The following is a 21013-nucleotide window of genomic DNA, read 5'->3' on the forward strand; positions in this document are numbered from 1 at the left end:
ATTCCAAGCGGAGGAAGTTCACCGACCGCCACCCAAGTGCTGGCTTTCTCATTATGGAAACTGCTGCTGGTACCAACCTATTGTGCGGTACCACCAGCGGAACACCGTCGCACCACACACAGCCTCTTGCACGGTACCACCAGCGGAACACCGTCGCGAAAAAACGCTGCCGCCGGGATCAGCCGAATGATTTACTGACTGCTGCCATCTTTGTACAGGAGGATCGCATGCGCAGTTTTAATGTGACCGCCGCTGTCTGCACAAATAAAGCAGCGGTCTGATTTACTGCGCAAATTACGTGCAGGTGCAATGAATCATTCGGCTGATCCCGGCTGCAGATGCGAGATGTGTCTACAGAGGAAGCCGGTCACATTAAAGGGGTTTTCCCATGAACAAAAGTTCATTTTAAAAATTGTCTGTGTTTGATCATGTACAGAGCATACCACATCTCCTGGGCAGGGGAGGAAGCACAAGACAATATTGACATTATAGCAGAGGATCACAGAGGATTCATTTTGTGAGGTAAAATATTTCACTGACTGTTTTTAAACAATATTTTACCTCACAAAATGTATCCTCTGTGATCTCCTGCTCTAATGTCAGTATTGGTCTTTTTCTTCCTCCCCTGCCCAGAAGCTGTGGTATGTTCTGTACACGGTCAGACACAGGGGTGAGATAGACAGAGCACAGGGGGGGGGACAGCTCAAACGGGACAGAACATGAGGGGAGAACACAGCACAGGAAGGAGAGAGACAGCAGACAAGGGGGACAGCACATGGGGTAGACAGGTCAAAGAAGAGAGCACTGACAGGAGAAGTCAGCACATGGGGAAAGAGGGAGTGGATAGGTGGGTGAGTACATTGGGGGGGGGGGGGGGGGGAGATTCTCAATGCTGCAAAGCCTGCCCCCATCGTGACATTACCGCCCTCCCAATGCGATAGCATCGGGTCTCCATCTAGTATGTAGATATTTCCCCAGAGATGACAGCTTGTATTTAGTACTGATTTTACTGAAGGTAATCTGGTAATTACTGATATCTTCACTGAAATAAAATTCACCTCTCCGGGTGACCCTGCTGTGTGTGAGGCGCAGGCTGCAGAGCCTCTCCGGGTGACCGTGCTGTGTGTGAGGCGCAGGCTGCAGAGCCTCTCCGGGTGACCCTGCTGTGTGAGGCGCAGGCTGCAGAGCCTCTCCGGGTGACCCTGCTGTGTGAGGCGCAGGCTGCAGAGCCTCTCCGGGTGACCCTGCTGTGTGAGGCGCAGGCTGCAGAGCCTCTCCGGGTGACCCTGCTGTGTGTGAGGCGCAGGCTGCAGAGCCTCTCCGGGTGACCCTGCTGTGTGAGGCGCAGGCTGCAGAGCCTCTCCGGGTGACCCTGCTGTGTGAGGCGCAGGCTGCAGAGCCTCTCCGGGTGACCCTGCTGTGTGAGGCGCAGGCTGCAGAGCCTCTCCGGGTGACCCTGCTGTGTGTGAGGCGCAGGCTGCAGAGCCTCTCCGGGTGACCCTGCTGTGTGAGGCGCAGGCTGCAGAGCCTCTCCGGGTGACCCTGCTGTGTGTGAGGCGCAGGCTGCAGAGCCTCGCCGGGTGACCGTGCTGTGTGTGAGGCGGTTACTGCGTAGTTTTCCAGCCGCACTGTATGTTGGGTATTCCGGAAGTGACTGGCGCTGGGCATTGTCCTGGGCCGCGCAGACTGCACGCAGTGCGTGCTGTTACCATGGTGTCTGCTTGGCTTGGTCTGACTGGCTGTCATGACCGTAGCCACACCCACACCTGTGGCGCCATTCAGTTTCGCACATAACCAAACCACGTGTTTTCCGGGTCGTGTGTGTGACGTCATTCTGTGCTCATTCGTTTGCGGCGGAGGAAAGGCGGGCAGTCAGAGCGGAAGTGCTGGAGTCCGGATTGTGGGCACTGAGTGGCTGGGTGCAGAAGCGGGAGGGACTTCCGGCTGACTGTCCGGGCTCTCCCTGGGGCTTCTCTGCGCCTGCCGCCGAAAGACAGGTGAGGGGTGCGGGGAACGTGGCGACGTCCGGGGCGGGGGTGTGCCGCTGTGGGGGCGAGGTAGTGGGCGCCGTTCAGCAGTGTCTGGTGTGACCGGAGCCGGTCTGTGGCTGAGGTGCGCAGCGTCTGCCGACCATTGTCACTGGCCATCCGCAGCCTCCCCGGGATGTGTTGTGTGTACGGTGCCTGTCAGTGGGCAGCTCCTTCCAGGGGGCTCAGATGGCATATGTGGGTAGTCATGGCTGCCCAGTTTTGAGGCTGTGACCATCGCTGGTGCAGTCACTCTGGATTAATTGTCACAGGTCATATATTATTTCTTCTGATAACCCATTTACACCACACACTGAGACGAGACCCCTGGCTTATAAATGGGGGCTACGTAGAGCAATGTTCCTCCAGTCTCCTGCTCAGTGAGGTCAGTCTCAGGTGCCCATATTACTGGTGTAAGTACCACCCCGAACTGAGTGCTTCATAGGAGTCTCCAACAGTCGGGGCCATTAGATCCTACTGTGATCCCCTCATGTGCTGCTGGTTAGTGACGGCCGGCCTGTCCAGAGCGCTATGGCGGTGCTCAGTCCATTCCTTATAGTCACCATCGGTGTGATGGGAGCTTCTGGTTTCTATTAAAGTGAATTGCATAAGGAGAGGTTTTGTAATCTGGTTTGTGGATCACGTTCTCACTGCAATATTTCTACTTGAAGTGGCTGAATAGAAATAATTTACGTTCCTGCCCATTATATTACAGCACATAACGTAAGTAAAAACCTAATACAAGATCTCCAATGTGAAAGTATTAGACGTGCCTAAAATAAGAGCATTATGGAACGCTAGTGGCTTTGTCACATTAGAGCCCATCTGTCTCCGCTGAGACATCACATCAGTGTGACACTGGGCTGTAAATGATTACCATACTGCACATGTATACAGACCGTGACATCACTGCTGATAGTTGTGATGTCACATTTGTTTTTATAGACTGAGCGGAGATCAAGAGTTGCTTTGTTTCACTGAACACTACAGTTGCCATGGAAGGCGTGAAAATAACAAAATGCTGGCTGTCGCTTCATTGGTCCAGAGCAGTTTGCTGCTCTGTCAGAAGCCATGACGTCATCATTATTCTGTCACTGGACCGCTGAGGCCCATGATTGGCTGCAGTGTTGTCAGCTGGTTCTTGTTTGGCATATAGATACAGGCACACCTGTGTGGTGAGATTGTAAAGCCAGGTGCTGACATGGCAGGTTTCCATGATGGTTTACAGCGAGGTTGGAAAACCTCAGGCCTGTGAGCCATCTGTGGTCCTCGATGACCTGTTATCCAGGCAGATTCCTGGGGAACGCAGTGCTCAGGACTCGCCTGTATTTCTTCTTGCTCTATGAGCACGCGCACATACAGTACTCACTACTGAAATCTGAGGTGCGTGCAATGAAAGATTACTTCCTGACGCCAGTGCCATCATCAGGACTTACTTTGTGGGTGGAGTAATGCTCCATGTGTACGGCCCCCGTAAGATGGTATAAATTTCCAAATGGCCCTTGGCAGAAAGACTCCCCACCCCTGGTTTACAGTGTGCTGGCTGATCTTGCTGAAAGTTCATGTCAAAGTCAGCAATGATTATTATCTGGCACATCCGGACCCAGGCAAAGACTAAAGCAGGTACAGGAACCACAGTTACTGGATCACTAGTTTTAATTGGCTTTGCTGACAAAATGCCATGGCCCAGCCTTAGATTGATTTCTATTACATCCTCATGAATTAGGTTGGACAAGCCTTTTTTTTTTTTTTTTTTTTTTTTTTTCTGGGACTTGGTATTGATGACCTATTCTTAGCATAGGCCTTTAAATGACTTCTCCCAGAATAGAATAAATAAAGGAAATTTCAGTATAAATTTCCAAGTACACTTACCGTAATTAACAGACAGTTTTGTTTCGGGAGGTAAATCATTATAGAATGAAAATGGCCGCCACCTTGTTTCACTGAGAGAAACCTGTCCTAGAATGGTGATGGGATACGTCTCTGAGCATATGCAGTGGGAAGCCTCGTGCCTACTAGTCCAACCACACGCCCAGCACTGATGAGCTCCTTTCTGTCACTATGCAATGTACACAGAAGCTGTCAATCATCAGTGTGGGCGTGGTATACACAGCTCAGCATTCAGAGCTCTGCTGGATATGTAGCAGAGAAAACTGATTATACCACAACTGCTGCACCCTGTAAACTGAATGACACATCACTAGAATCCGTGTCTCTGCCTTCTCAGATTGCATAGAAAATCCTGCTGACAGATATCCTTTGACTAGCTCATTGTTGGAAGCTTCACCAACTGTCTTGCCCGGCCCTCCGACCCATACATTATGGGATACCCTTTGTAAGCAGTTTGCCTTTACATCTGACAGCGGGGAGGATCAAAAACTGCGGTTTGATTTTTCAAATAATGGGAAAATGTTAAAGCCTGCTAGTACTGAAAGGTGAAGCGAAATAAGGTCTTGAAGAAGTCATGATGCAAGAGAAATATCTGTTGCAACATCTATCATCTGACTGATTGCAGGCTGGTAACTGATACTTGTGGGGTACTGTGCCATCTCTACCACAGCCATGTCTACGTTGTATTCATTCTATCACTTCTCATGTAAAGCTTATGCTCCACGTTGTCTGACCCAGTGCTGTGCCCTAGTGCGGCTGAAGTTGCAGGTTAGGCTGGTTTCACATTAGTGTTTTTTAGCGCTGCACTTTGTGCACGTCCATGCTCCTGCGCCCCTATCTGTAACATGTGGGCACATGGTCTAGCGTATGCACGCGTTCATATGCTTTTTTGTGCGCATACTTTTCTTTTTACCTAATAAGTGCAGAAATGCTGCAACATTAAAAATGCTTTATCATGAAAATATATCCCCTAAAATTGGTACTTTATTAATAATAAAAAACCACTAGTGTGGTTATACACCAAAAGAAAAGGTGACAAATACACAACAAAAGAAAAAAGTGTTCAAACAGAAAACCCACATTTGGGACAACTAGGAATCCCTGATAATTCTGAGCTTGTACCTGCCTGGCCGCGGCGGTTGGCACCCTAGGGGGGAACGTTGTGGCGCCCCCGCTCAACGATGGCTATCCCTAGGGGCCCTGGTATACCCTGCAGCCACTAATGACACCCTCTACCCAATAGCTGAGGGGACCCCTAATGCTAGACAAAAATATAACTGCTCTAAAGAGGATCCTGTGTCCCACAGAGATTAAAAACAATGGTAGAACACACTTGGCATCTGGTGGTACATATGGGAATTATCCTGCATAGAACTACTCCACATGAGATTTCAATCAGATGATATAATGCATCAATGGAATGTATATATAATAATGATAACGAGATTAATCACCAAATCCATGAAGTTCATTCAGTGATACCCCAGCCTCACAAAAAGATACTAATATACTGATGCAGACGGAGATACACCTTCAACATCATCAGCGGCTTAGTTCACTGACATCTCATTAATTAGCATATCTTTGATGCCCCGTTACAATCTGGCATAACTAATAGAGCATATACTATTCCCATCCATGAGTAATGTACACAAAATTGCAACAGCGATACTCATCTTGTGTCACCTGCCACCTGCCATCAAATGGTTAACGCCTCAACGCGTTTCGCCTGCTTAGGCTCATCAGGAGGCCAGATAGTGCGATATTATGTGTCCCATACAAGGTGCAATATCAAATGATGCTCAACTCAACTCTTTTTATAACCGCCGCCATAAGGCGTATATGTTACACCCACTCACGTGACATGGCTTCCCCGCGGTCTCAGGATGCCTCTATTAGACATTACCCCTGAACCACCAATCAGATATCTCAAGACAAGCGGTCTCACTGCGCTCTCCAATGGCTGAGGACGACTCCAACTTCCGGGTTTGTCGTGCAGCGCACACACCGCGCATGCTCCCCTCTCCCCCATTGGAATCAGCGCGTCTCATATCAACCTTACGGCATCCCCGCGGTCTCAGGATGCACTACCAATCAGATACCTCCAGACAAACAGTCCCACCGCGCTCTCCAATGGCTGATGCCGACTCTAACTTCCGGGTTTGTCATGCAGTACACACACCACACATGCTCCCTTCTCGCCCATTGGAATCAGCGCGTCTCACATTAACGCCGTCAGATGTATATATTAGATTTGTTACATTATATCCCCACTCTCATTGTGCCACATATAATTCGTGGCCGTCACATTGAAGTCTCTCATTTAGGTGACCAGAGCGTCCACTCCGGTATTGCTCACACTCAGGACCCCCACAGGAGTATCCAATATTGTACCCATAAGCGCATTTCACACCAGATGCGTGATTGAAAATCACAGTATATAATCGCATCAAAAACTGGCAGTGTGAACATGCGGCAAAGGTTGATAAACCCAAAAATAATACTCAATCTAATAGACACTCTCAAGGACTGTAATTAGTGGGGATACCATGGGGTATAATGAAAATTATTAAATACAGGCAAACAGTAAAGAGGAGGATAATACATATAATATTCCATGACAATACATGGGACTCCCAAATTTTTCCGGGAGCCCAATACAAAACTTAGAAGGCCAGTATACTTGAAAAGGGTCACTATAATCAGTTGTGGCTCATAAGAAACAGGCAAATGAAAGTTGTTCATTTAACCCCCTCGGCTCCATAGACTCCATCCTGAATATCCACTCACATTCTCTTCTAAGGATCCATTTGTCCATATTCCCCCCTCTCGTGTTCGTCTTGACAACTTCTATGATATTGAATTTAATATCACCGGGATCACCCTTATGACACAACCAAATGTGTCTTGCAAGTGGGGTATCCCTTTTATTTCTAACATCGCCCAAATGCTCCCCTACTCTCCTCCTAAATTCTCTACTGGTCTTCCCTATGTAGTCCCTGGGGCATGAGCTGGTAGCCACGTAGACAACCCCTGTGGTTTTGCAATTCGAAAAGTCTCGTTGATAGAAAACTTTGCCTGTGTTTGAACTACGAAATGACTTTCCAGGTCTCATAAATTTACAAAAACTGCAATCCCCGCACTTAAAAAAACCACAGGGTTTTCTATCCAGCCATGTACCACTGACGGTCTCCTATACTGGCTGTGGACTAAAATGTCCCTGATGGATTTACCCTTCCTAAACGTGATATTAGGGCGCTCACCAACCACATCCTTGAGATCTGGATCCAGTCTGAGCACATCCCAATGTCTGGCCAGGACTCTTCTAACCTCCTGATGTCCCACATCATATGTCCCGATGATCCTTATCTGTTCCGTAGAGTCCTCAGCCTCACGTTTCTGCAACAGTGACTGTCTGTTTGCTTTACTTGCAAAATCATATGCTGTGTCTAGAATGTGTTTGGGGTACCCCTTATCCTTGAAGCGACAGAACATGTCCCCAGCTTGTTTATGAAATAAATCATTCCTAGAACAGTTCCTCCTAAGACGGAGGAATTGTCCTTTCGGGATTCCTCTCTTAAGGGGAATTGGGTGGTGGCTTTGCCAGTGCAGCAGACTATTTGTACTTGTTGGTTTACGATATATGCTTGTAGATACACCTCCCATTAAGTCTTTTTTAATTCTAATATCCAAAAATGGTATTTCAGTTTCATGAATTTCCGAGGTAAACCTGAGATTGACATCATTCTGGTTCAATTCCCTCACAAATTCCTCGAATTGATCCTTTTCCCCTGTCCATATTACGAAGACATCATCTATGAACCTATACCACATGGATATCAGACTGTGCCACCACTTTTCCTCCCCTCCAAACACAATAGTCTCCTCCCACCAGCCCAGGAACAGATTTGCATACGACGGGGCACAGGGGCTCCCCATCGCGGTGCCCCTGAGCTGGTGGTAGAATTTCCCATCAAAGCTAAATGCATTATGCGTAAGAGTGAACCGCAAGAGGGACATCAAAAAGACATTATGCCCTCTACATGCTATTGATCTCTGACCAAGAAAGTGTCCCACACCCCTGATGCCTGTTTCATGTGGTATATTGCTATAAAGCGCTTCTATATCAATAGAAGCCAACCATGTGCTCTCTCCAAGATGTATACCCTCTAGTTTTAACAATAGATCTGATGTGTCCCTCAGATATGATGGAGTTGAAACCACAAAGGGACGCAGTATCTGGTCAATGTAAATCCCACAATTCTGGGTCAGAGAATCAACACCCGATACAATTGGCCTCCCTTTTAAGGGGGACAACCCCTTATGTATCTTTGGTAATGCATAAAAAGTAGCTACCAATGGAAATTTAGGGAGGATAAAGTCAAATTCTGTTTTTGAAATCAAACCATCAGCCAAAGCTCCATCCAGGAGAAGTCGAAGTTCCTCCCTGTAGGTAGTCATGGGATTACCCATCAGTACCTCATAGGTGGAATTGTCTTTTAATATAGCGTTACACATAGTACGATATTTAATATGATCCATAATAATCAAATTCCCCCCCTTTTTTGCAACATCTATCATCTGACTGATTTCAGGCTGGTAACTGATACTTGTGGGGTACTGTGCCATCTCTACCACAGCCATGTCTACGTTGTATTCATTCTATCACTTCTCATGTAAAGCTTATGCTCCACGTTGTCTGACCCAGTGCTGTGCCCTAGTGCGGCTGAAGTTGCAGGTTAGGCTGGTTTCACATTAGTGTTTTTTAGCGCTGCACTTTGTGCACGTCCATGCTCCTGCGCCCCTATCTGTAACATGTGGGCACATGGTCTAGCGTATGCACGCGTTCATATGCTTTTTTGTGCGCATACTTTTCTTTTTACCTAATAAGTGCAGAAATGCTGCAACATTAAAAATGCACCCAATACCCATAGTGGGAGCTTGGTCTTAAGGGATTTTTCCATAGATGATGATCATCACCAACTGATCACTAGAATGGGAGTCCAGATTCACCATTCCTCCTCTTTGAGGTTGGGTGTGAATGGAGCTGCTGGGTTACACACCATGCTCTGCTGCTTTGATCACTACGTTTGGGAATGACAGTGAAGCATGGTGCTCGGCTATCTTAGTCCCATAGACAATCAGTATGCCGTAGCATTTAAGCCTTGCCACATGACGTAGCAATGGGCATTGAGATCCTCTTTTAGTGTTCGATCGGGGTCCTGTTATTTCAGGCCTGGACCAAAACTACTTATGCCAATTAATACAACCTTACTCGTCCCCTGCTATTGTAACCACTCTAGGGGCATTACTGCACTACGATTGGTGGGTGCAGTATTCACACTGGTAACTTGTCCTAGTACTTGTACCCTGATAAGACAATATTTCTATGCATTATTAGTTGTCATTTATTGTATTTCTAATGTAATATATGGTAACTGTTTGAGTTTTCATGTTGGTTTCTGGTGTATTTGCGTCCTACTCCTCGGTGTGTGCACCCTCTGGAGTAATCAGGGCAGAGGCCAGGTTATTTATTTCAGGGTCAGATGTATTAATGGTTTGGTGCTGGTTCTAATCAGTGTAGCCTAAATGCTTTTTCATATTTCACTAGGGCTGTGTTTTGTTTTTGACTGGTGGATTTGGCCTCTGTGATTTGTAGCACATGGTATTGAATCTCTGTTGCCCACAACCTAAGAATACCCCTATTCAGTTACGACTACCTTATGACTCTGCAGAGATTTCTTGAGATTAATACTAATTAGCCGCATGGATAATGTATGTTCAGCCTTAATTACTGTCTTACTTACAAGTCTAATTAAAAATAAAAGAATCTGTAAATATGTTATTGGCGCTGGCTCTGTCTCCTCTCCCCTCCCCCCCCCCCCCCCCTCCGACGCTGGCTCTTTCTGCTCCCCCCCCCTCCGACGCTGGCTCTTTCTGCTCCCCCCCCTCCGACGCTGGCTCTTTCTGCTCCCCCCCTCCGACGCTGGCTCTTTCTGCTCCCCCCCTCCGACGCTGGCTCTTTCTCCTCCCCCCCCCCCCCTCCGACGCAGTCTCTTTCTCCTCCCCCCCCCCCCTCCGGCGCTTGCTCTTTCTCCCCCCCCCCCCCCTCCTCCGGCGCTTGCTCTTTCTCCCCCCCCCCCCCTCCTCCGGCGCTTGCTCTTTCTTCTCTCCCCCCCCCCCCCTCCTCCGGCGCTTGCTCTTTCTTCTCCCCCCCCCCCTCCTCCGGCGCTTGCTCTTTCTTCTCCCCCCCCCCCCCTCCTCCGGCGCTTGCTCTTTCTTCTCCCCCCCCCCCCCCCTCCTCCGGCGCTTGCTCTTTCTTCTCCCCCCCCCCCCCTCCGACGCTGGCTCTTTCTTCTCCCCCCCCCCCTCCGACGCTGGCTCTTTCTCCTCCCCCCCCCCCCCCTCCGACGCTGGCTCTTTCTCCTCCCCCCCCCCCCTCCGACGCTGGCTCTTTCTCCTCCCCCCCCCCCCCTCCGACGCTGGCTCTTTCTCCTCCCCTCCCCCCCCCCCCCTCCGACGCTGGCTCTTTCTCCTCCCCCCCCCCCCCTCCGACGCTGGCTCTTTCTCCTCCCCCCCCTCCGACGCTGGCTCTTTCTCCTCCCCCCCCCCCTCCGACGCTGGCTCTTTCTCCTCCCCCCCCCCCCCTCCGACGCTGGCTCTTTCTCCTTCTCCCCCCCCCCCCCCCCCCGACGCTGGCTCCTTCTCCTTCCTCTCCCCCCCTCCGGCGCTTGCTCTTTCTCCTTCCTTCCTCTCCTCCCCCCCCCCCCCCCCCCCTCCGGCGCTTGCTCTTTCTCCTTCCCCCCCCCCTCCGGTGCTGGTTCTTTCTCCCCCCGGCGCTGGCTCTTCCAGTCACTGTACACTTACTGAGAACATGCAGATTTCAATTTTGAGAAGTAACAGAACTGTGCATTGTGCAATTTCACTAAGAGAAGCTGCTCCAGAAAAATACTAGCACTTCGTGGAATTGACAGATCAGGGGAGATGGCAACCTTTTCTGCTTCTCAGGTTGTGAGGACATCTAGCGAGTTGTCTCCCAATCTCTTCTTACTTTGGTGGGCTGTGGATGAGCTGCCGCAAGCTGAGAATTGACGAGGTACATGACATTACGTGTTTCTATTTTCGTGAATTGCATTCCTCTTTATAGGTGTGTGGAGTAAACAAGTCTTTCAGGGCAGAGGCTGTGCTTCCTAGCCTTGTGGCCTATTTTATGAGGTGTGACTTAATTTTTGTTCCTCTTTAGCCACTACATCATCCATTTATTATGAAGGCACAGTGACTGTCAATGTAGCTGAGATCTGAGCCGCCTTGGCCTGAATGCTCGTTCTTCAGCCAATGGATTAGTAGCTTCGTATATGAAGGCTTTGTTATTAGGTGATGAGTGTGATCATGAAAGGCCTAGTGCTATTTTTGATGCACGTCTTTGATCATCATGCCGGTGTGCTGCCCATTGCACTTCCATGGCTTTACCCTGCTTTTATTAGCAGGGCAAGAACAGAGCAATATGCTAACTATAGAATAATCTGGAGGGATATTTGCAGGAATTATTGGAACGTTACTCCATTATTAGTAAGGAAAAATTATATTTTAAGCATACACTTTATGAAGAACCTTTCATGTGCCCTACAGAGTCTAGAGCTTTTATTCCTTTGCACTTGTCCAACCCCATAAACTGTTTTAGAAACCAGGTACAATGGTTTAATATTACAGTAGGAGTAGTGCTTGTTCTGCTGGTCTGCGCCACTGATGTTACTGCTGCAGCCAGTGATTGATGGTTGGTGAAGGTAGACATGAAGTCATTGCTGAAGAGCAATAAATGAGCTCAGAAAGGGGACCCAGAGTAATTTTAGTGTCAGCATGAGATTTATAAGGTGATCACTACTGGACAACCCCTTATTATTGGCATCAGTGTACTTTATAAATAAAAACAGATGTAAACTTATCTCCTGAATCGGCATTGCACCTCTGCTGTCCCCCAATCAGTCTCCTGACATAATGTCAAGTGCCGCTGCAACCAGTTGGTAGGTACAGATTGACTGCAGTCTTCACATCTACACCTGTTCTGTTCTTCCACGTAGATAGCACTGTGAGGCTGCCTTCACGTACAGCGGTCATGATGTGGCTTTTAACTGTGCCAACGTATGTGTGTGTATATGTATATATGTGTGTGTGTATATGTGTATATATACAGTTCAGACCAAAAGTTTGGGCACACCTCATTCAAAGAGTTTTCTTTCTTTTCATGACTATAAAAATTGTAGATTCACTCTGAAGGCATCTAAACTATGAATTAACACATGTGGAATTATATAATTAGCAAAAAAGTGTGAAACAACTGAATTACAGCATTACAGAATGCTGTAGATAAGCCCCTGATGGTGGTGGCCGCAGCTTGAGGTAGAAAAAATAGGTGACAGATTCCCCTTTAATCTTGTAGGGAAAGAACGGTTTCACATGCAGAACCGCAAGACCCCATACGATCAGCTGCAAAGTCCTACAGGTGAAACAGCTGTATTCCTGCATGAATGTGCAGGGAAACCATAAAAGGCTACAGTGGCACAGGGCTGCAGTTACACGCCACATTGAAACTGCAGCCTATGTGCTGCAATTGACCCACTCGGATGTATATCTGAAGGCTGAAGCCAGTCGGCTGTCGCTGATTGGCTGCAGTGGTCATGTGACATTGTTTTTGTCAGGTGACCAGCGAGGGACGCAAGACTGAGAGTAGGGGAACAGCACCAATCTAGTAGGTAAGTACAGATTTGTTGTATACAGCACACAATGAGAGTTGATGTGTTGTCTAGTAGTGGATTACCTATTTTAACCCTTTCTCCCCAAAGCCTGTTCTAACTTTCCTGACCAGGCCAAATTTTCCATTTCCGGCCAGTGTCACTTTATCGTAGTAACTTTCAAATGCTTGAACGTATCTTCATGTTTCTGAGACTGTGTTTTGTGACACGTAATTTATGGTAGTGGTTAATTTACATTGATGTTTTTTGTTTTTGTGAAAATATCAAAAATTCCTGCGAAAATTTCACAATTTTCTTTTTTCATTTTTATGCCCTTAAACCAGAGAGTTCTATCACACAAAATAGTTAAGTAGACATGTGGGAAATGTTATTTATTAACATCAGCATCATTTGTGATGCTCTCCCTCCAACCTCCAAGTAACCGTCATATACCGACCTCCAGGCCCCACCACTGCCTTCATTGACCAATTCTCTACCTGGCTTCTTCATTTTCTTTCAACTGACATCCCCACTATCATCATGTGTGACTTCAACACCCCCACTGATACCCTTCAGTCAGCAGCCTCCAAACTCCTGTCCCTTACTTCATCCTTTGGACTTACTCAGTGGTCCTTCTCAGCCACCCACACAGACAGACACACATTAGACCTGGTCTTCGCCCGCCTCTGCTCTCTTTCTAACTTCACCACCTCCCCTCTCCCTCTATCGGACCACCATCTACTCACTTTCTCATCCCTGTCCTCCTCTCCTGGCATCCATGTCCAGCAACATGCGCACCCCCGCAGAAACCTCGCACACCTAGACACCCACACGCTCTCTGACTCTATTCTACCACTGGCATCCATATCCTCTCTCCACGACACAGACAGTGCCACTGCTTTCTACAATGCCACTCTCGCATTAGCTCTTGACACGGTCGCCCCTCTCGTTCATGGCAAAATGCGACGTTTCAACAGGCAACCCTGGCACAATAACACCAAAGCACCGGCTAGTGTCCAGGATTGCAGAGCTGCGGTGGAAGAAAACAAAATCGCAAGATGACTTCACCGCATTCAAACAAGCAACACTCGCTTTCAAATCTGCCCTCACCTCTGCTAAACAGGCCTACTTCACAACCCTCATATCTTCCCTATCTTACAACCCCAAACAGTTATTCAAAACTTTTAACTCCCTTCTCCACCTGCCACTGTCCCCTCCTACCTCCCTCATCTCTGCCGAGGACTTTGGTCAATCTTATTTTTGAAGTGTGTGGCAAACAAGGCAAGTCTTCATCATTCAACCACCACAACCCCTTTGTATACCAGACCAATGCCCAAACCCCATAACCTCCCTCTCCAACATCACTGAAGGGGAGCTTAATTGTCTCTACTCCAAATCGCACCTCACAACCTGTGCACTCGACCCCATCCCACCTCCTCCCCAAGCTCACCACCACACTTATCCCATTCCTAACCCACCTCTTCAACCTATCACTAACGTCCGGTACCTTCCCTTCTGCTTTCAAACTTGCCACAATCACTCCTATCCTTAAAAAGCCAACCCTCGACCCAACTGCTATGTCCAGCTATCGCCCAATATAATTGCTCCCAATCGCTTCCAAACTCCTGGAGCAGCACGTCCACGCCGAACTTTCCTCCCACCTCTCATCTAACTTGCTCTTTGACAATCTACAATCTGGTTTCCGCCCCCATCACTCCACTGAGACAGCCCTGACCAAAATTACGAACGACCTACTTACAGCCAAAGTGAAACGGACAATACTCTATACTCCTGCTTCTAGACCTGTCCTCTGCATTTGACACAGTTGACCACTGCCTCCTACTACAGATCCTCTCCTCCTTTGGCATCAAAGACCTCGCCCTATCCTGGATCTCCTCATACCTTTCCAACCGCACATTCAGCGTCTCCCACTCCCACACTACCTCCTCATCCCACCCTCTTTGTTGGAGTCCCACAAGGCTCTGTTTTAGGACCTATACTCTTCTCAATCTATACACTTGGTCTGAGGCAACTCATAAAGTCCCACGGATTCCAGTACCACCTTTATGCTGATGACACTCAGATCTCCCTCTCTGGCCCAGACGTCACCTCTCTGCTGTCCAGAATGCCAGAATGTCTATCAGCCATATCCTCCTCCTCTCGCTTCCTCAAGCTCAATGTGGACAAATCTGAACTCCTCATCTTTCCTCCATCTCACAGATCTTCCTTACCCGACCTATCTATAACAATTAACCCCTTCCCGACCTTTGACGCCACGTAGGCGTCATGAAAAGTCGTGCCAATACGACCCATGACGCCTATATGGCGTTGTGAATTGATTGCCCCCCTGCGGGTCAGGTGACCGGGGTCACTGAAAGGTCACCTGACCCGCACACAAAGGACCCTTCAAAGTTAACCCCAGGGGGCGTGGCTTAGCCCCCACGTGCCTACGATCGCTCTGATTGGCAGTTTCAATTTTAACAGCCAATCAGAGCGATTGTAATATTTCACCAATGAAATTTGGTGAAATATTACAATCCAGCCATGGCCGATGCTGAAATAGCATCGGACATGGCTGGAGACCGAGACCCGACACCCCCACACACACACACACCGACTGACTGCACCAATCGGCAACCGACGTCATAATCTGCCCCTCTCTCCCACCATGGTGCCTCCGATCTCCCTCTAGCCGTCCCGGTGTCCAGCATCATGGGCTCCGCCATCTTGGAAAATGGCGGGCGCATGCGCAGTGCGCCGAATCGAATCTGCAATGCTGCAGATTCATTCATCTATTTTGATCACTATGATAAACTTTCACAGTGATCAAAATAAAAAAAAAAAAAAGTAAATCACTGCCCCCCTTATCACCCCCATAGGTAGGGACAAATAATAAAATAAAGAAAATATATAATTTTTTTTTTTTTTTTTTTCCGTTAGGCTTAGAAATAGGGTTAGGGTTGGAATTAGGGTTAGGGTTGGAATTAGGATTGGGGTTAGGGGTGGGTTAGGATTATAGTTAGGCTTGTGGTTAGTGTTAGAGTTGGGATTAGGGTTAAGGGTGTGTTGGGGTTAGGGTTGGAGATAGAATTGAGGGGTTTCCACTGTTTAGGCACATCACGGGGTCTCCAAACGCGACATGGCGCCACCATTTATTCCAGCCAATTTTGCGTTCAAAAAGTCACAGTGCTCCCTCCATTTCGAGCCCCGACGTGTGCCCAAACAGTGGTTTACCCCCACATATGGGGTATCGGCGTACTCAGGAAAAATTGCACAACAACTATGGGGGTCTAATTTCTCCTGTTACCCTTGGCAAAATAAAAAATTGGGGGCTAAAATAATTATTTTTGTGGAAAAAAATTATTTTTTATTTTCACGGCTCTGCGTTATAAACTTCTGTGAAGCACTTGGGGGTTCAAAGTGCTCACCACACATCTAAATTAGTTCCTTGGGTGGTCTAGTTTCTAAAATGGGGTCACTTGTGGGGGGGGTTTCCACTGTGTAGGTAAATCAGGGGCTCTGCAAACATAACATAACATGACGCCCGCAGACCATTCAATCAAGTCGGCATTTCAAGTCGTCACTACTTCCCTTCTGAGCCCTGCCGTGCGCCCAAACAGTGGTTCCCCCAACATATGGGGTACCAGCGTATTCAGGACAAACTGGACAACAACATTTGGGGTCCAATTTATCCTGTTACCCTTGGGGGGAAAAAAAATAATAATTTTTGAGGAAAAACATTTTTTTTTTTATTTTCATGGCTCTGCGTTTATTAACTGCTGTGAAGCACTTGGGGGGTTCAGAGTGCTCATTACACATCTAGATAAGCTCCTTGGGGGTTCTAGTATCCAAAAAGGGGTCACTTGTGGGGGTTTCTACTGTTTAGGCACATCAGGGGCTCTGCAAATGCAACATGATGCCCGGAGAACATTCCATCAAAGTCTGCATTCCAAAATGGCTCTCCTTCCCTTCTGAGCTCTCCCATGCTCCCAAACAGTGGTTCTCCCCCACATATGGGGTATCGGTGTACTCAGGACAAATTGCACAACAACTTTTGTGGTTCAATTTCTCCTGTAGCCTTGTGAAAATAAAAAATAGCGGGCTAAAAAATCATTTTTGAGCAAAAAAAAATGATTTTTTATTTTCACTGCTCTGCGTTATAAACTTCTGTGAAGCACTTGGGGGTTCAAAGTGCTCACCAAACATCTAGATAAGTTCCTTGGTGGGTCTAGTTTCCAAAATGGGGTCACTTGTGAGGGAGCTCCAATGTTTAGGCACACAGGGGCTCTGCAAACGCGACATAGTGTCCGCTAACGATTGGAGCTAACTTTCCAATCAAAAAATCAAATGGCGCTCCTTCCCTTCCGGGCGCTGCCGTGCGCCCAAACAGTGGTTTATGACCACATATGAGGTATCGATGTACTCAGGAGAAATTGCCCAACAAATTTTAGGATCCATTTTATCCTGTTGCCCATGTGAAAATGAAAAAACTGATACTAAAAAAAGCTTTTGTTGGAAAAATTAAAATGTCCATTTTTTTCCTTCCACGTTGCTTTAGTTCCTGTGAAGCACCTGAAGAGTTAATAATCTTCTTGAATGTAGTTTTGAGTAGCTTGAGGGGTGCAGTTTTTAGAATGGTGTCACTTTTGGGTATTTTCTGCCATATAGACCCCTAAAAGTGACTTCAAATGTGAGGTGGACCCAAAAACAAAAAATGGTTTTGTGAATTTTGTTGTAAAAATGAGAAATCGCTGGTCAACTTTTAACCCTTATAACTTCCTAACAAAAAAAAATTTGTTTCCAAAATTGTGCTGATGTAAAGTAGACGTGGGAAATGTTATTTATTAACTATTGTGTCACATAACTCTCTGGTTTAACAGAATAATGCGGTAATTCAAAATTTGAAAATTGCTAAATTTTCACCAAATTTCCGTTTTTTTCACAAATGCAAAAATTATCAACCTAAATTTACCACCAACATGAATCCCAATATGTCACGAAAAAACAATCTCTGAATTGCTTGGATGCGTTGAAGCGTTCCTGAGTTATGGAGAAGCATATGGGGACACTGGTCAGAACTGCAAAAAATGGCCAGGTCATTAAGGCCAAAATAGGCTGGGTCATGAAGGGGTTAATGACATCACACCTTCCCCAGTATCGGAAGTCCACTGCCTCGGAGTAACCTTTGACTCTGCCCCGTTCTTCAAACCGCACATTCAAGCTCTCCCACCTCCTGCCACCTCCAGCTCAAAAATATTTCCAGAATCCATCCCTTCCTCAACCGTCAATCTACTAAAATGCTTGTGCATGCCCTCATCATGTCCTGTCTCAACTACTGCAACATCCTTTTCTGCGGTCTCGCTGCTAACACTCTCGCACCTCTCCAGTCCATCCTTAACTCTGCTGCCCGACTAATTCATCTCTCTCCTTGCTACTCCTCCGCTTCTCCCCTCTGCAAATCTCTTCAATGGCTCCCATTCCCTCAGCGTATCCAGTTCAAATTACTAATACTGACCTACAAGGCCATCTATAACCTGTCTCCCCCCATATGTCTCTGAACTAATCTCCCGATAACTTCCCTCTTGTAATCTCCGGTCTTCCCAAGACCACCTCCTTCTCTTCCACACTTATTCGCTCCTCACCCAACTGCCTCCAAGATTTCTCCCGAATAGCCCCTATCCTCTGGAATTCTTTGCCCCAACAGGTCCGACTATCAACCACATTTGGATCCTTCAGATGGAACCTGAAAACCCACCTCTTCAAGAAAGCCTGCAATGACCCAGCTACCTCCTCACCACTACCAGAGATATCACCTCAACCTACACCGGAACTGCTCTAACCCACCAACCTACTGTCTCCTTCCCCACAATCCTGTAGCATGTAAGCCTGAGAGGGCAGGGTCCTCTCCCCTCTGTATCAGTCTGTCATTGTTAGTTTGTTTACCGTAAGTGATATCTGTAATTTGTATGTAACCCCTTCTCATGTACAGCACCATGGAATCAATGGTGCTATATAAATAAATAATAGTAATTTGTGAAAGTTGAGTTTTTTTGTTAGGAAGTTGGAAAGGTTAAAAGTTGACCTCACTTTTTCCAACAAAATTTACAAAACCATTTTTTCAGGCACACATCAAAATTGAAGTGACTGTGGGATGCATATTTGACAGAAAATACCAAAATTGACACCATTTTAAAAACTGCACGTTTCAAAGCACTCCAAACCATATTGAAGTTTATTAACCCTGTAGGTGCCACATAGGAAAGCAGTGTAGAAGGAAAACATGAAAATCACCTTTTCCACAAAATTGTTCCTTATATGCCTAAACAGTGGAAACCCCCCTACAAGTGACCTCATTTTGTAAACTATTCCCCTTACGGAATTTATCTAGCGCTGTGGTGAGCACCTGGAACCCCCAGGTGCTTCACTGAAGTTTGTAGCGTTGAACCATGAAAATAAAAAAAAATCTTTCAAATGTCGCTTTAGCCCAAAACTTTTCATTTTCACAGGAGAAAACAAATGGTACAGTTTGCACAATCTCTGCTGTGTATGCCAAAACCCAAATGGCACCAGAATTTGTTATACAAGTTTTACTGAACTTGGCAATACCCCATATGTGGCTGCAAAGTGCTGCCTAGCCGCACGACGAAACTCGGGACGGAATTTTTGCCTCCTGGAGCGCAGATTTTCCTAGAACAGTTTGCAGACTCCATATACAGAACCCCTAAGTGTCAGAAGAGCAAAATTCCCCCTCAGGTGACCCCATTTTGCAAATTACATCCCAATGGGAAATTTTATCTGCAGGTGTAATGACTATTTTGACTCCATGGGTCTTTTCCAGAAACAAACACCAATAGATGTTGCTGATTTGAAAATTGCAAATCTGCTGTTGGGGTATGTGCACACGATGCGGATTTTACTGCGGATCCGCCTCTGCAGGCATTGTACAGTACAATGACATTCAATGGGTTTTCAAAACCACAGTGCACATGCTGCGGATTTTTCCTTGCGGATTTGCTGTGGTTTTAAATCTGCAGCATGTCAATTCTTTCAGCGGATTCCGCAGCGGTTTGACACCTGTTCCATTGTCCAGGTGTCAAACCGCAGGGGAAAACCGCTGGCCAATCCGCAGGGCACTTTACCTGCAAATCCACATGGAAAAATCCGCAGGTCAATCCGCACTGTGTGCACTCACCCTTATAGTGACCAGTATGTTGTAATGTCCGTACATTGTGCCCAGCTAATGCTTCTGAAGACATGGACCCTGTAAATTAGGCAGGCTCTCACTGCTACAGTACTGACACAAATATTTACACAAACTGCAGTTTAGGCACACTGTGTGAGTCAAAAAGGGAACGAGGCCTTTGGATTTGGGAGCGCAGAATTTGTTTGATTTCTTTTGTGGGACAAGGAGCCATAGTGCTTTTCCAGAGACTTTGTACACCTAGTTTCAGACTAACGTTTTTTAGCGCTGCGCTTCGTGCACAATAGAATCGCATGCCAAAAACGTATCATGCGTTTTGTATGCGTTTGCTTTTTTAGGCGCATGCGTTTTAACCAGTTTCTAGCCATGTTAACTCTTAAAACGCATGCGATTTTCAACGCAGGCGTGCACATGTCCATGTGCACGCCTGCGTTCCCATAGACTGTAATGTGATTTTTTTTTTCGCGCATTCCGTGCGCAAGCGTGCACGAGTTTTGTTTTATTTATATATACATACATACATACATACATACATACCGGACCAAAAATGCAACACAACAGGTTGCGTCTGGCGCGCCTAGGCGCACACTGCAAAAAAATGCATGCGCACAAACGCATACGAACGCGTGCATACGCTAGACCATGCGCCCCCATGTTAAAGATAAGGGCGCAGGACGCATGGACTCGCACGAAGCGCAGCACTAAAAAACGCTAGTGTGAAACCACCCTACTACCAGTAACTTGGAATCCCCCTATATTTCCTTTAACAGATGATGGACTTGCGTGGGGACTTGCTTTTTTTGTGTTTTGAGTTGATTCTGACATTTTACATAACATGTGAGATCACCTTTATTTGGTGCTCTACGCCAAGCACTTTGGGGTTTCCATCTAAATCTCTAAATCATGTGATTCCAATGAAAACTTTGAGGGATCCCCATTCACTCTGAGGCAGCAGTGTTACCCTGGACCCCTTCTGGCCTCTGTTCAGTGTTGTCCTTTTTTTTTTTTTTTTTCAAACTTGCTGTTCTTTTCTGCTCGCTTAAAGCACCACTCCAGCAGGATGTTGGTGTGTTTTTTTTTTTTTTTTTTCCCTTTTCAGCCCCCCTGCCCCAGTTTTTACACTCACCTTCCAGCAGCTTCATCTTTTACGGACGCCTTTCCAGTCC

General features: G+C 47.0%; 1 protein-coding gene across 2 annotated transcripts in view; it reads left to right on the forward strand.

The window, feature by feature from the left end:
- CUL1 (cullin 1) overlaps positions 1-21013 on the forward strand; it is a 122919-nt gene that overhangs the window by 37049 nt on the left and 64857 nt on the right. Inside the window, exon 1 of one of the 2 annotated variants that reach the window (XM_073550057.1) lies at positions 1837-1997. The exons of the other annotated variant lie outside the window; for it this stretch is intronic. The gene's annotated coding sequence lies outside the window, so the exon portion shown is untranslated. Of the gene's footprint in view, positions 1-1836; positions 1998-21013 lie in introns of those variants that run through there. 2 annotated transcript variants of the gene reach the window in all.

This window comes from Dendrobates tinctorius, unplaced genomic scaffold, assembly GCF_039654945.1.
Source record: "Dendrobates tinctorius isolate UK_male_01 unplaced genomic scaffold, ASM3965494v1 ptg000162l, whole genome shotgun sequence".
Taxonomy (NCBI): Eukaryota; Metazoa; Chordata; class Amphibia; order Anura; family Dendrobatidae; genus Dendrobates; species Dendrobates tinctorius.